Source organism: Haemorhous mexicanus, chromosome 3 (assembly GCF_027477595.1).
Source record: "Haemorhous mexicanus isolate bHaeMex1 chromosome 3, bHaeMex1.pri, whole genome shotgun sequence".
NCBI lineage: Eukaryota > Metazoa > Chordata > Aves > Passeriformes > Fringillidae > Haemorhous > Haemorhous mexicanus.
This window is the reverse complement of record NC_082343.1, coordinates 32973465-32988544: the sequence shown is the minus strand read 5'-3', so window position 1 is coordinate 32988544 and position 15080 is coordinate 32973465. Positions and strand designations below refer to the sequence as shown.

The window sequence follows — 15080 nt, the reverse complement described above, 5'->3', positions numbered from 1 at the left end:
TCCTAATTATCTTGTTCATTCACTGTTTTCCATCCTGATACACTTGTGAAGTGAATTTTAGGAGGAAAGTAGTTCTTGGGATGGTGTTTTTTCCCTCTTGGTGTGTCTCTAAGTCATCTGCAGAATGCTTTGGAGCCCTTCAAAGACCTTTTGGAGACTGTACTTAGTCTCAATTACTATTTGTCCCATACCTGTGTAACCAGTTCTGTTGCTTATAGAAGTGTCTTTATCTCAGGGTTGGTTGTCCTGTCCTCTCCTCTTTCCCCACCCTGCTTAAGCAAAACTCTTTGCTTGCCTGTCAATATTGTGCACTCCATGTGGTGTTCTGTTCCATTGTACACTTACCTTCTGAAGGGGAATGGTTTCATTTAACTGGAACTGTTTTGAATTAATCTGATCTCTGAAGTGTTTCTAAAGACTACTTGTGAAGAACAGTCCTTTCAAAATCTACCCCAACTACCCCCAAGCGTTTTCATTGATCAGTGACAAAAGAGGAAGCCATGTTGTTCTTCCCTAATGGAATTTACAGGTTCTGTTGCAGTAGAGGAGTGCAGGGTCCGAGTAAGGGATTTGCTCATTAAAGTGATACAAAGTGGAAGAAAGTACAGAACAGCAAAAATAGAGGTAACACTTGTGTATTTCTGTGGCTTTTCTTTGTATGCTTAATTAGATTAAGCTCTCCAAATGGAGTTTTATTATTTCAGTGCTGCTTTGAACATACAGGCCTCTAAATAAACCTCACTGTGCCATGCTCCATTAATAAAATTAAGTGCAAGTCCTTATTCAGAACCGAGTACTTAGACAAATATCTTTTCTCCCTCTTCAAGTTTTCACTAGTTGTTTTGCTTTGGGGTTAAAATACCTCTACTGGGAAAAGTCTTTAAGGAATTTGCACTAGCACTAAGGACATGTCTCTCCCCTTGTATTGCATTTTTCTTCCAAATTAAACATGTGTGTATGTGCATACGTGTCCCCACACCAAAACCAGTAATTCTTTTGAAACTCCTGAGTGTTACAGATTTTTGAGAGCAATTGTCCTATGCAGTTGTTCCACAGAGCCATGTTAGTAGCTCTGGACTTAATACTTCCAGATATCTTAGAATTATATTGCTTAGTGGCTTTTTAAAACATTTCTTAGTTATTGAAATCTTGGTTTCATAACTTGATAGTGTATTCTTTGTGAAGAGTTGCCAAAGTTATTTGTTGTAGTTTTTACAGAGCTTGATGCCTGCTGTACAAGGATTATGAGTAAGAAAAAGGTGTTGGGTTTCCCTTAACTATTAAGCTGCTGTTCTAGAAATCTCATGTTTAGTAGCTTAGGTCTTCACTGCCAGTTAATTATCAAATATAGTGTAAATGAGCAGGAAAGAGCTTGTCTCAAGTTTCTGACAAAGAAATGATTTCACTAGCTACTGCTAGCTCTTTGTTTGCTTTTAGAAGAACGGCCTTGAAGTGGTCGCTAATTTATTTTAATAAAGCCTTAGGCATTCGGAAGTTGGAGAGGCTTGTGGTTTGTGTTCATGTGACCCAGAATAAAAAGGCTGTTGGCTCTTGTGAGATGATGTGAAGTGTGTGCTAGAAAATGTGAAGCTTCTGCTGCTGTGGTGGGACCTGGCAGTTCAAGCTTCACCAGGCAGCCAAGCCCAGTGTTCTCTGTGTGCTCCTGTATTTGTTCCTTGCTGCTTGGAATGGGATCTGCCCAGCCTTAATAATTGGTTAATCAACTAGAATATATACCACTGCATACAAATAAAAAGCTGTGATTTGGTATGTAGGCCATCTCTAAAATCTTTTTGCAACGTAGATGTTAAGTAACCTGCTTTGAATTCAGGCTAGCACAGCATTTAGAAGGTCTGGAGTGCAGTGACTCCAACTTACTAAAAAAAAAGTGTAAAATTCACAGATAAGTATTAATTTCACCAGTGAAGGTAAATTTGTGTGTAAAGAGAGAAATTGTTACCTGTGAGAATTTTCACAACAGTATGTGAAACTTCTTACTCATATTCAGCAGTTAATTTAGTTGTTACCAGATATAGGAAAGACATGCTGTATGGACTATGAGAGTGAGTTTCTCAGATAAATCTAGCTGATTCTTTCTGTTGCTATAATTTTCTTCCAACTGACTGTCTTGTATACATTACAAAGATATAAAGTTGGATAAACCTAAAGTTGTTCAGAAAAAAGGTGACCAGAAACTGGTTTTCTGATGTATACTTAATAATATTTTTATAAACAGAAATTTTAAAAAAAATCAGCAAAATGTTAGGATGTTCTAATAAGCTTTTGTTATGGTATTTTTGACTTAGAATTTTGAGCATATTGGTTAGTTGATTGTAGTGAATACTGCAAAGTACTATAGTGCCATTTTGTGCACAGTATCCTAGGTTACTTGTGAGCATAAAAATAGTGGTCTACCATAAGTTTAAACAAACCTGCTTTATATATGTGTATGTATAAACATACACAGAGGATGAAACAGTAAATTTTCATAAGCTGAATCACTTTGATATTACTGTCTTACTATCCTTTGGTTATCCACACAAAATAAAGAATATATAATATTAAACTTAAAAGCTAAAATAAATCTGTAAAATCCCCTGAAGGCTCCTAATTTTTTTATTGTACTAGTGCATATTGCGTATTTTTAATCTAATATTTATTTGAAGGCCATAGTTGATGCAAGGTTCAACTTGCCAAAAAATTAATTGACTGAAACAGCCTGTAGTTTTTAAATGCTGACTGTGCAGAATCTGAACTTCTGCTTCTGTACTAGTAAGTGGAAGATACACAAAAATCTTGGTAGGCAAGAATAAATTTTCTTTGATGTGTTGTGTTAATAAGGAGAATTTTTCCATTATCTAGTCAGAGTCTGATAAATTGTGTAACTGTTGGGATGGTCTCCTTTGTGACACTTTTTTTTTCCTAGGAAGTTACTGTTACACAATGGGGTCTATTTGTATTGTTTTCTTCTAGCACCCTTCAAAGATATTTAAACTTTAGAGAAATTTTAGTATTAAAACTGAGATTTGAGATACTTAGCTTTTCTGAACTATGTATATATGCTCCTGAAACTTGAGAGAGAACTTTTGCAGAAGGCACCCAAGGAATGAAATTCCATTAATTGTCCATATTTTGCCCTTAAGTTAAAAGAGAGTTCTCTATAGAGTAATATTTGTACTCTCATGTAAGTCTTTGGTGTTATAGTCTGAAGACATTTCCAATTCGTGGAGAAATAACTTCCATCAGAATTTTAACAAGTAAGAAGAAGAGATGTCAGAGAAATTGTTGAGCTCTTAAGCAGAAGAATGGAGGATAAGCTATTGTTTGTGAGTGAATAGTTAAAAGTCTTTAGCATTTCTTATGCTTCAGATAAATGATTAATTTTCTCAAATTTCCCCAGAGAGATGAGACTAAACTTTCTGCCTGATATCAATTTAAACAGTTCTTTGAATTAGTACCTACAAATGTTGAACTGAATAAATGTTTTTTTTCTATTATAATCATAGCTTTATTATTAATAAGTACCCTGTTCTTTCTGATTAATGTGAAATTCTCTGTTGGAACTCTTCTGTGCCTCTTCAGTAAAAATGTAAGAACTCAGTAATTATCGCATCTAAAGTAGCGTGTCCTTGGAGTATACTGGAGCTCAAAGGCCAGCAGTGATAAACAGCTTGTGTGTACTTCCTGACCATTTTAGTTAAAACTGTTTAATTAGTGCAACACAACGATGAACACAGGGACTCATTTTACTATGGGGAACTTACTGACAAAGTGTTTAAATCCTTTTTCAATTTGTAATATCAGAGTTTAATAGCATCCCTAATATGGATTAGGAAAATGATAACATCATCTTTATTTATTGTTCTGATTATTTACTTAAGCTTTTCACTCCCTAGTGGTAAACAGGGAAGGAAGCTAAAAGACTAGGCCTTGTTTACCCTTGCAATTTGAAGGAAAGAGAGAATATAACTGATCTCTGTACATAAACTTGGGATACAGAATAATGGCAGGGCTGAAGGAAGATTTGGAAAGTGGTCAGCTACTGATGAAAGTACAAATGTATATGAAATAACTAAAGTAGTTTGATTACTAATTTTTAGTCTCAGTAGGGTCATTGGAAAAACATTTTAATAGAAGTAATGGGAACAAAGAATTTAATTTTTATTTTGAACTTTACGTATTAATGAGAGGCTTTATGCACTCTGGTTGCACATGGTAAGGATATGGATTGAGAAAGGGCCCCTTTGTTTAGATGCTATTAAAATGGAGACATACCTTAATATCTGTATGAAGATTTTTTTTTTTACCCCTTCTATCTAATGTTTTATTAGATATCCTTCCATTACTCACCATCTGCATCACCTTTTGACAGGTTTTTTTAAAATTTTTTAGAACCATGCTAAAGGCTCAGTAGCTGGTTTGGGGGATTTGGGGTTTGTTGGTTTTTGGGTGGGTGTTTTAGTTTTGGGGGTTTTTTGATGCAAGATGACAGATGTTGTCATAAGTTTATTCATAGATAATCTGGTCAGATCTCCAGAGCACGTGTGGACATGGAGGCAAAAGGATGGAAGACAGTCTAAAATACATTGGCATTAAAAATCCTGTCCTTTAGTCCCTTACAGTAATCTTGCAGGCTGAGCAGCAGCTCAGCAGTACCAATTAACTTGATCCGTATCTCCATTATTTTTCCCTCTTAAACTCTTAAAGAATTTAGTGGAATTAAGTCAGGTGATTGCCTTGTCATTTATCTGTTAATGTTCTTCTTCCCATTTTATTCCTACTATTTGTGCTGTTTGCAGGTCCTGTGGTCTTTCTGTGTGTGTAAATAAAAAAAAGTAGAAGGTAGGGTGGAAGTAAGACAGGTAAAGTAAGAGCTTAGTAAGTAGTATTTGCTTTGGCTATGTTCCCCTTAATATATTTCAAAGTAAATTTGGAAATCTGGAGAAGAAATGAGTTGTACTTGGTAGTGCTAGGAAAGCTGAACATATTTGTTAGGACGCCATGTTTTTATGTTGATGCTTGTATTAGTAATGTCTTCAAATTAGTATCATAATATTAAACTCCTACTTTTATGTGCATGATGATATACATGCCATGTGCAGCATGTGTATAATACTCCCTTCAGCATGCAGTGGAATTTTTTTCTTTTTTAATCAGTATACAGGTCCAGCTTGTAAGGATAGGAATCCTCTAATCTGACATTAACAGCCACTGCCAGACATTTGGGTGCCTCTCTTCACCATGGCTGGAGAGGACTGTGTGTGTATGGGGAAGCCAAGTGCCAAAGCAGGATGATAGTTTAGAAAATCAGTCTAAATAGCTTGAAGATACCTGTTACTTTTCTTTGGATGAAATAGCTAAAATGGTTCTAATAAGTTAATTTTATTAAAAATGTTTGACTGTGGGAATTAAAAAAATTTGAGGTTGCAAAGGAAGTGTCCAGTGGAACTTCCTGAAATAGGTCCAGCAGTCAACATCCATCGTGATTGTTTTGCTCTTGTGGTGCCTTTCATTAACTCATCTTGTTTTCTGTGCAGAGTCAGGCTTTCAGTGGGCAATCTCTGCTCTTGCAAGACTTAAGTCTAGGAGAGCTGGGTGCAAATACAAGTAAAAAAGGTCAGCTGTGAGGCTGGTATTTGTAACATAGTGATTTTGCTTTGTTTTATATAGGGTTTTTTTTTCAGTCTGTTATTTGAAATGTTTATTTTAGCAAAGAAGGATGTTAAACAGAGATGAGGATGTGCTTCAGCATGATGTTTTTGCTTGTGATTGTGAGGTCTGGTACTCTTGGGTACACCTGCTGAACTTGTTGGCAGTTTTTTGTGAATTAATGACCTGCGTACTTTGACTAGGATTGGAGACTGCAGTAAACATGGAAATACATTGAGTAAGTGCTGAAACAATACTTAACAGAGCAAGGTAATGCTTGTGTTTAAAACACATAGGTGAATTTACAAATTACTGTTTGGACATCAGAATCCCTAATCGTTGTACTTTGTTACTCAAAGTCAGGAGCAGATCTTCCTTCTGCTTCAGAGAGTCGAAACAGACTCCTGAAAGATATGGGATTTGAGAGGCACAATGTTTTAAGGAAGGAGGAAATACAGAGAGAAAAACCCTTTATTGAGGATTATGTTTTTTCCCCTTCTGATTAGTTGACAAAAGGAGAACTGTAGCACTAAGCTGAAATACTTTCCCCAGAAACTTAACCTGGCAATTGTAATACCATGCTGTCTTCACCCCCTCCCCCTGCAGTGGTCAGTCAGCTTTTGACACATATATTAAATATTTCTTCCTTTTTAGCAGCTCTGCAGTTTAGGTATTACTGTTTGTATAGTCAGAATTTTATGGAATTGCCCTTGCGAAAGTAATTTGATGCTTTCCAGTCAGAGGACAGCCGGAGTTTGGTAACTTCATATGGGCAGGTCAGTGAAATGCAAGTCTTAGCTACTTTGTTTGCTCTGTGTTTTGCTGGCACCTATCTAGAATTGCTATTTAAAATAGTTTTGAGTTCCAGTCAGAATACCTGCTTTTCTTTTTTACCTCTCATAAATCATATGCGTAGGTAAAAATCAATTTACATGCCCTCAGTGGTAGAAGTTCTATTGTTTTTTACTCGATTAAGTCTGCCCACAAACCTTGAAGGTGCATATTAATTTGAAGGAAAAAAGAATAAGTTGCCTTTTGAGCAGCATGGTTGAGGTTTTTTAAACAGGTGTGCTCTTTTGATACTATGCTATTTCTGAAGTTACTAATGTATTTAAAAGTGTACATCACTTGTCATGGAAAAGTTTTCAGTGTAATGCTGCATCTATAGCATTCATTTCTGATCTGAATTTGTTCCATATTTCAAAAGAACAGAGTTGTTTTGTTCCTCATACGTGTCTCATTAATGTTGGTCACTTGGCTGTCTTATATATGAGTTTTCTTGAGGGGAAGAGAGTACAAAAATCCAGCTTTGGTAATAAACTTTCCTTTTATTTACTTCCTTTTTCCATGTTTTGTTTCATTGCTTGAGAATGCCTTGGTTTGGAATGTTGGATTCAAAATCAAACACAAATGCTATGTCAGTAGGTATCTCTGCCTTGGAGATTCGGGGTTTCTGTAGCTCTAGTATGGATCTACTCAGTCTATGAAATTAGTCTCTGCTATTTTTTAATGCTAGTAAGAACAGTAGTTGAACACTGTTGTTTAATTTCAGTCCCTTGGCATAATATTAATTCACAGTTCTAAGCTTTTATATGTTTATTTTCTCTTTAAGAGCAATTTCTAATAGTGAATTCTGTGAAGGCACTGATTCCTTTTGAAATTTGCTGCACTACTTTGAAACTGAGTGAATTATTTTCTTTCCAATACACTTAGTACTCTAAGAGAAATAACTTTGCTTGAGGAACAGCCAGTTACTTTTTACACCTTGTTTGCACTCAGTTCTCTCTTATTATATAGTATAGCACTTTTTCTCTTCAGGAAAGCTCATGCACCTGTCCTAATTATGTACATTCATCCACCCAACACTCCAGTTGCTTGGGTTGATTACTGCTTTTTCAGGTTTCTGTCTCTTTAGAGTACAGATGTAAGCTTGATCAATATCTCTCAGCTGTGTGGTGCATAAACACTCAGAACATACTGACCCAAAAATTCCAGTTTGTTCTACTTGCTAACATTGTGATCTGTGGCATCAGAGGACACTGAGGGCTCTGCCCTGTGGTCAGTGATACTGCTTGTTTTGGGTAGATTATCAATTAAATTGTGGTTGGAAGTTGTCTTAAATATGCAGCAGTTTACCAGATGATTTTTTTTTTCTGTGAAGTACAGGTGGTCTAAAAATGTGAATGGTGTATTAAACAAGTATCTCTGTATTGCTGTTCCATCTGGACATGACTCCTTGTTATATTGTTCATGTATTTAAGTACTGATGATAATGAATATATTATTCAAATCAACATCTTAAATGTCTGGGTTGTAATATTTATCCTAATTGCTTGAATTTTATAATTTGAACTTACTTGAAAATTCGATTACCTTTTTTTAAAAAATAAATGTCATTTGCATTAAAAGTAAAGCAAAGTTGATGTCATTCAACACAAGTACTCAAACAGTACATCTTGAGCTTCAATGTCATTTGATTTTTTCAAATTATTGTAGCCACAATAATATTTTGGATATCTTTTTTTCTTCCACAAGTGCAACTGTTGCCCTTAAGACTGGAAAAATTGTAAGCACTGGCCTTTGAGTCTTTGTGAAGGACTACACTTTTTTCTGTGAGTCTGCTAATGGGCAATCTAAAAGCAAGAGAGAGACATGAAACTCTGGTTTTGTAATATAGATGGGGCTGGAACATATATATATATAAATCCTAAGTCACTACAGACAGATAGGCTGACATGTAAACCTGAAGTACATCTCAAAGCTTTATGATATAACTCTTTCTTCTGCTGTTTCTCCTGTGTTAAATATGAGGTAGTTCCTCTTCTGTGGCAGTGTCTGCAGTGATATTGGTCATCACTGAACTGTAAGAAGTAGTAGTACCCATGTCCTTACTTCAAAATCCCAGAGTAAAAGGCAGAAGTTAGTTAGGAATAAAGCCTGAATGAAGCAATTGTTGATAAGCTGCTCTTTTAGCAGTGTTGTACATATTTAGGATAATAGATTCTATATTACTTGATATCCAAAGGGGCTGCTTTCACTTTATTACTGGGCTGTAATACTGCTGCTCTTAGTGCTTGGTACTGGCTGAATCACAGAACTCTATAGTGCTTATGTTGTGGGGTTTGTAGCCTTACATGCTCCCAAGAAGAAGGTTGGGAGCTTTTTAAGACGTTTCCGGTGCTTTTCAGTTTTCATTAATTTGTCTTTTTATGTATTGTATTCTTACAGTTAGAACACAGACTTAAGGTTTCCTGAGAGCTTTTAGCAGGAGTCATTTAGAGCAAACAAGGCAGGTTAGACCTTAAAACACTAAAGGAAATATTGAGCTGTCTTCTGATTATAGCAGCTGTAAATATATGGAGAAGACTTTTTGTAACATTTCTAGAAGGTGAATGGAATTACTAGTTTAATTTTTCACTTCAGATATGGTTAACACTGAGAAATCTATCTTCTTTTTTTTTTTTTAGAAGAAATACTTGTATAACAGTAAATAGGCATTGACAGTTTCTAATCTTACTTTTTTTACACTTGATTGAAGTATATAATTTAGGGTCTGTAGTAGAATGAGAAATGCTACCAGTTAGATAATCCTGTTGGGTTTTATTATAATTTTTGGAAGGGGGATTGCTTTTGTTTTGATGACGCAGTTTAAAATTACTTTCTGTGATGTGTTTCAGTATTTTCATGGAATGAAATTCTAGACCTAGTTTGGTAAATAAACCTCTAATTAATGAGAAGTAGTATAAACTGTGTATGAAGTAATGACTAAGCGTGATGTTTATTTAGAAAGTGAGGTTTTATAGTTCTGCTTGTGCAATACTGGAAATGTTTTCAATATATTTAACAATAAAAATAGATGTTTCAGAATTTGATTTGTCTTAAATGAGGTAAGAATTCTGACTCACTTTCCCCTATGAAGGAGAAAATTCAGCTTGTTTCACTATAAAGCTCCCAGTCTATGAATGAGATTGCAGTTGATACCAATTCTCAAGTGTAAAAGTTAAAGGAGCAAAGCAGAAATTATCTAATACTGGTTCTGATTATAAATTACAATTTAGTCAGCTAAATTAAGCAATTAAAATCAGTCACATGAATGAAAAGCATGTTTATGTTTAGGAATGTTAAACACCTTACTTTCTCACTCACTTCAGAAGCTTGATAAAATGCATTTTTTCCCAAAGTACGTTGCTTGAATATGGAAACTTTCATCACAGCTCTAATTGCTAAGGCCTATCTTTAACCACAAAACAATACTGTGCATCTTTATCATGGGGTTTAGTTGCTTGGTGAGATGCTTTACTGCTTTATTTTTAACTTTGCTTATGAAAGAGTGCTATTATGGAGGAAAAAATAGTAATTGCTATTTATATAGTACTGCATTGAGGTCTTCTGATTTGGAAGTGTGCAATTTCTGTGTTTCCTCCCTTCCCATCTTCCAAGGTGGCAAATAAATATAGTTTTGCAACGTAGAATTATAAAAGACTGAATAATTCAGCGTAAAATCTGTTGCCTTAAAGGGATGATGAACTTTAGACAAAGTTCCAGTAACTAATAAAATAAAATGAAGTGGTTCTTGGGAACCTCTTCTTTACATAAACTTGAGTATAACCTCAAAGCCTGTTTCTGCAAAGTCAGTTTTTCCTTTTGAAAGGAGAAAAAGCAGCTGCATTTGTCTGGTAAATTGAAAAAGAGAATAATGTCCCTTATGTACAAGAATTCCATTTCTTCTTAGAAAGAAGACTTCAATTTCTTCTTAGTATTTTTAACTATAGTTACACTATGTGCCATAGTGCTCCAACTTAAATGTATCTTTCTCACTTCTAATTACTGAGAAATGGAAGTAGTCTACAGCTAAATTGCCAGCTTTAAGTGCCTTGGGTAATGTCATATGTAGTCACATCTAATTAAAAGGTATTATTATGGAAATTAGTTGTTGGACTGTATATCCTGAGGATCCTTTGTTACTGGAATATGAGTTTAATGATGTAAACTGTGAGGCTTAGAGGGCACTGCTGGATCCTATGGTTAGGCTTGGAGACCGATTTACACACTGCACAACTTGTTAATTCTCTAGATAAATGTGTCACGATTCCCAAGTAGAGCATAGAATTGAACAATTTTTACTCATCTCCTGGTGTTATTGAAACTGATGTCTTGTCACTGTTCTGAAAACCTCATTTTAGTGAATAGGATGAACCAGATTATTCACTATCTCGCTTAAGCATGCCTACTGTTAGATTGTTCACAGGATCTGATTTCCTGAGAGAGTTTCTGTTAACAATCTTTCAATTACTGTTTAAAGGGTTTTATGACCACTTAAAGGAGGGAACTACCAAACTGTTCTGCGGGCCTTTAAATAATTGCAAATGGGAATCTAATGATAACAGAGATTCCCATTTTAAAACCATGAAATTGTTAATTTGTCTATCTTTACAGCTTTCTCACTTATGTTGATAATTCTAAGCAATTTAAAATCCAATTATTTCCAAAATACGACAGTAATTAGATTAGTGTTTTTACATGAACAGAGCATGTAGCATAAAAAAATCATTTTGAGGGATATTATTTTAGTTATTTGAAGTGGAATTTAAACTACCCAATTAAAATTCTCTTTAAACTTGTGGCATGAGGAAAAGATTTAATGTTAAAGCCAGTATTAAATGGAAAGGAAATGTGACTTTAGTTTATATTATAATGTACAAAAAGTATTGACAAAGCAGAGGCGAGGCAAAAACATGCTAAAAGAACAAATTGCTATTTCACTCAAGATCTAAAGGTAATATTTATGCAAACAACTACACAGTTTATTAACAGTAAAAATTAGTCCAGAAGTGGTGGGAGGGAGGCAAAACCCGAAAGGCTTTTTGCTTGAGTGTGTTTGACAAGGCATGGCTTCTGTCTCTGGTAACTGATAAGGTCTCTGCTTTGTTGTTGTGTGTTCTTGTATCTTGTGTCTGCTGATCCAGCCCGCGGTGTTGTCAGCTCAGTGAGGAATGTCAGGAGGCTGGAGCAAAAGGGACATTAAATGGTTGACACTGAGGGATGGCAGTAAATGAGATGGGAGCTAAATATATAGGTTTGTGACATTCTAGCAGCTGGCTAAAGTCGTGCTGTTTGTGGCTTGGGTATGCTAGCCTTAAAAAGGAAGAGAATGCATTGTAGCACCGAGAAGAAAAAAAACAGCTGGTGGCTTATCAGTCAGCCCTAATGACAGAGAAGGTTAAAGAGTTTGGAAGGACAAATCTTGAAAGAGTGCTTTTATTAGTAACATCAAATTTTTAATTTGGTATGAGTAGTTTTATAAAACTACTCTAAAACTTGGCTTGTTCAGTGTAAAAAAGGCATGAATGCTTCATTTGGTGTCCAAATAAAATTACTTTAAAAATTTACTTATTTACTTTTGATCCAAGCAGCTTGTTGGGTGATTTTTACAGTAACTTGTTTTTGATGTTTTCTTGCTCCATAATGGAACTCTTGGAAACAGTTTGATACTCGATTAAGTATCTCAGAATTTAATGCTTAATTTAGAAGAAAAAGGGCTTGGTTTTCTAATAAATGAAAGTATGAATGTCCTCAAATGGTATAAACTTTATAATCTTAATCCCCATCTTTATTATAGAGATAGAAAAGTGCCATGTGATTTAAATATGATTTTATGTTAGAAGCACTTCGAAAATAAAAGTTAATATTTGACATGTAACTTACTACTACATCTAGTTCTTTCAGTGAGTGCTGTTTGAATGTAAGCTTGGAATAAGTACAGGGCCTTAGTCGAAAGCTTAGTCCTGCTTGATACTTTTTGCTGCTTCTTCATATCTGAGATTTTTAGTTTCTTCTCAAGAACCTGTTTAGTTCTTGAACCCAGACTTGATTGTTACCACTATCTTACAGCTGACTCAAAGAGAAGTGAAGAGCAAAATCTCATCTGTGGCTCTTCAGCAGGTAAAGTGGTAGTGAAGAAGCCTTTCTGTCCTTTTCTGTATTCACAGGGAGTGTCTGTGTGGGTGGCACTCTGAAGCTGGCCTCAACAGGGCCCTAAAAGAAGCTGTGGGCTAAAGATGTGAAACTGTAATGCAGGTTAAAGCCTTCCCTTTTTGCTTTTACTGTTCCTTGTGCTGTGGCATACTCTGACAGGATGGGAAGAGATCAGGAAATTCCAGATCTCCTGCTCTTAGCAGGAATTGGTCTGTCCCTTTCCTTAAGTTTGATGGAGGGTTTGTAAAAGTGAGATGTGACTGAGCAGCTTAGGGTCAGCTTTTACAAGACTGCAGCAGTGATCTTTAGGTCTTATTTGTCTTAATGTTAAGAGCTGGTTTTCTTCCTATTACAGGAGCAGCTTCTGCTTGTTGCAGTAGTACTAGCAGGGTGGTTTTCTATCATTTGAGATAGTCTTGGATTAATTTATGTGTTTGTGTAGGTTCTTCTCTTCAGGTGGATTGTATATAGCAGGATGATGCACCAGATAAGGTTTTGAGGCCTTGAATTAAAGAGATTAGAGAGATTTGAGCTGCTTTGCTCAGGGAGTTTGATGCATTGTGTTTAGGCAGATTGACTTTTTTTATGTACTTCTGTATAGAGAGATTTATGGCTGTGAAACTGTATAGTAATTTGAAGATCTTAGTACATTATGCCATTTCTGAAGTGTTGGTTCCTTTTTTTAATTGGCACAGCAGCTCTTCTGTGGATCTTCATTTTGAATTCTGTAACTTGTTTAGGCCAATGCCAGTATTACCTTTGTGTTACATTATCAAAAATATCAGAATAAATATCAGTAGATCTTAGCTAATCTAATAAACTTGCCTTTATTCCTTCTATAAGCCTAATGCAGTTTATTAAGGGTATTAGCTTTTTTCCCAAGTGATTGTTTCATTCTGCACAGTAAAGAACAGAAGCAAACAGCTTTTATGGTTTTATGTTAGAGGTCAGTAATTTAAGAGTTATTCTTAAATTGTCTCTACCTTGCTAGTCTGTTACCTGATTTCTACTGCTTCTTTTGAAAGGAACTTACGGAGTGCAACATCTTCAGTGTTTTGAAATTTCTTGGTTCTTTGATGATATAATGTAAAGTCTTACTCATTTTCACAAAAAACATAGCTTTCCCTTAAGATTTGGATTGCTTTCTACCTTCCATCTGAAGGTTCCGTTATCTTAATGCCAAAACTATATGGTGAAGGTGTAATTTTTCTGCAGGAAAATGAAAAAAGATTTGTTACTCAATCCTTGGACAGTAAAGCTTCTTGGTATTCGCTTGATTTAGAACTAAATGGTTAATTTCTTGGCATAAATGTTTACATCTTAGGTTAGATTTTAGAAAATTGAAAAAAAATTTGATTAGATGAGGTAATTTGCAAAATATAGAAGATTAGGATACCTGTCTTTTGGTATGCTGTTAGACTGATCTTCAGACGGCTCAAAGAATTGCTGAAGAAATTGTTAGCACTTTAGCAGCTAATCTTGCAAAACAGTGCCTTTGAGATTAGAGGTACTAGGATTGTGTCAACACAGAAATTATTTTTTTCTTTTTTGCACCTGTGATAACACATGTATACATTGTGTTTAAAATTAGAGTGAAATCTTCTGCCCAGAGGAGCTGAAAATACATTTTCCAGGAAGACTATGTTAGTGGTTCAGTGTTGTTTCAATGGATGAAAATTAAGTTGGCATCCTAGATAACATTTTGGAGATACTGAGTTTTGTATATACAGGAATTATTACGTCCTGAATTCTTATGACTGTATTTTGATGATGACTTGTGACAGATACCTATTTCAAACAGATGACAAAAGAAGACTGTATCTTGGCTTCTCTGATTAGTTGTAATGCATTCAGCCAACTAGATGTAGCTACTCAGATAGTTCTGTCACATTAATTAAAATTTCAGTGGTAAAAATGAAGTTTATTTAGATAAATATCTAGCTGTCATTATATTTCATTAAAAATTTTCAATACCTAACAGAAACAACACCTATTTTATTTTAATTTACTCAGATCTCCCTTTAAACTGCAAGTTTAGAATTTGGAGAAAAAAGTTCTACCCTTCAGTGTACTACTTTTGGTTTGTGTTTGTCTTTTAATCTGTGCTTTGAGATTTCTTTGTTCTTTAATCAAGAAAGCTGTATTACCATATTAAAATGACCTGAAAGCTAGGCTGATTTTTATTTTATTTCATTTTTTTATAGATCTGGTCTAATGTATTTACATGAGGTTTGTAAAGCTGTTTGTCAGTTAAACATGCTCTCAAATCCTTCAGCAGAGGTTATTAGAGGTGAATGATGTGGATTTGAGGGATTTAGTAATTCATTCCAAATCCTAGCTATATTTTTTAATGCTGAGGGTTTTTTTTTTTTTTTTTTTTTTTTTTTTAAGGAGCATTTTAAGCATTGGGATGTGGTCTGCTGGGTAAAAAATGATATTTTATTGACATCACATGG

At 34.9% G+C, this 15080-nt stretch overlaps 1 protein-coding gene across 9 annotated transcripts in view; it reads left to right on the top strand.

The window, feature by feature from the left end:
- Positions 1 to 15080, top strand: part of QKI (QKI, KH domain containing RNA binding) — a 146777-nt gene that overhangs the window by 36994 nt on the left and 94703 nt on the right. The gene's annotated exons all lie outside the window — the stretch shown is intronic.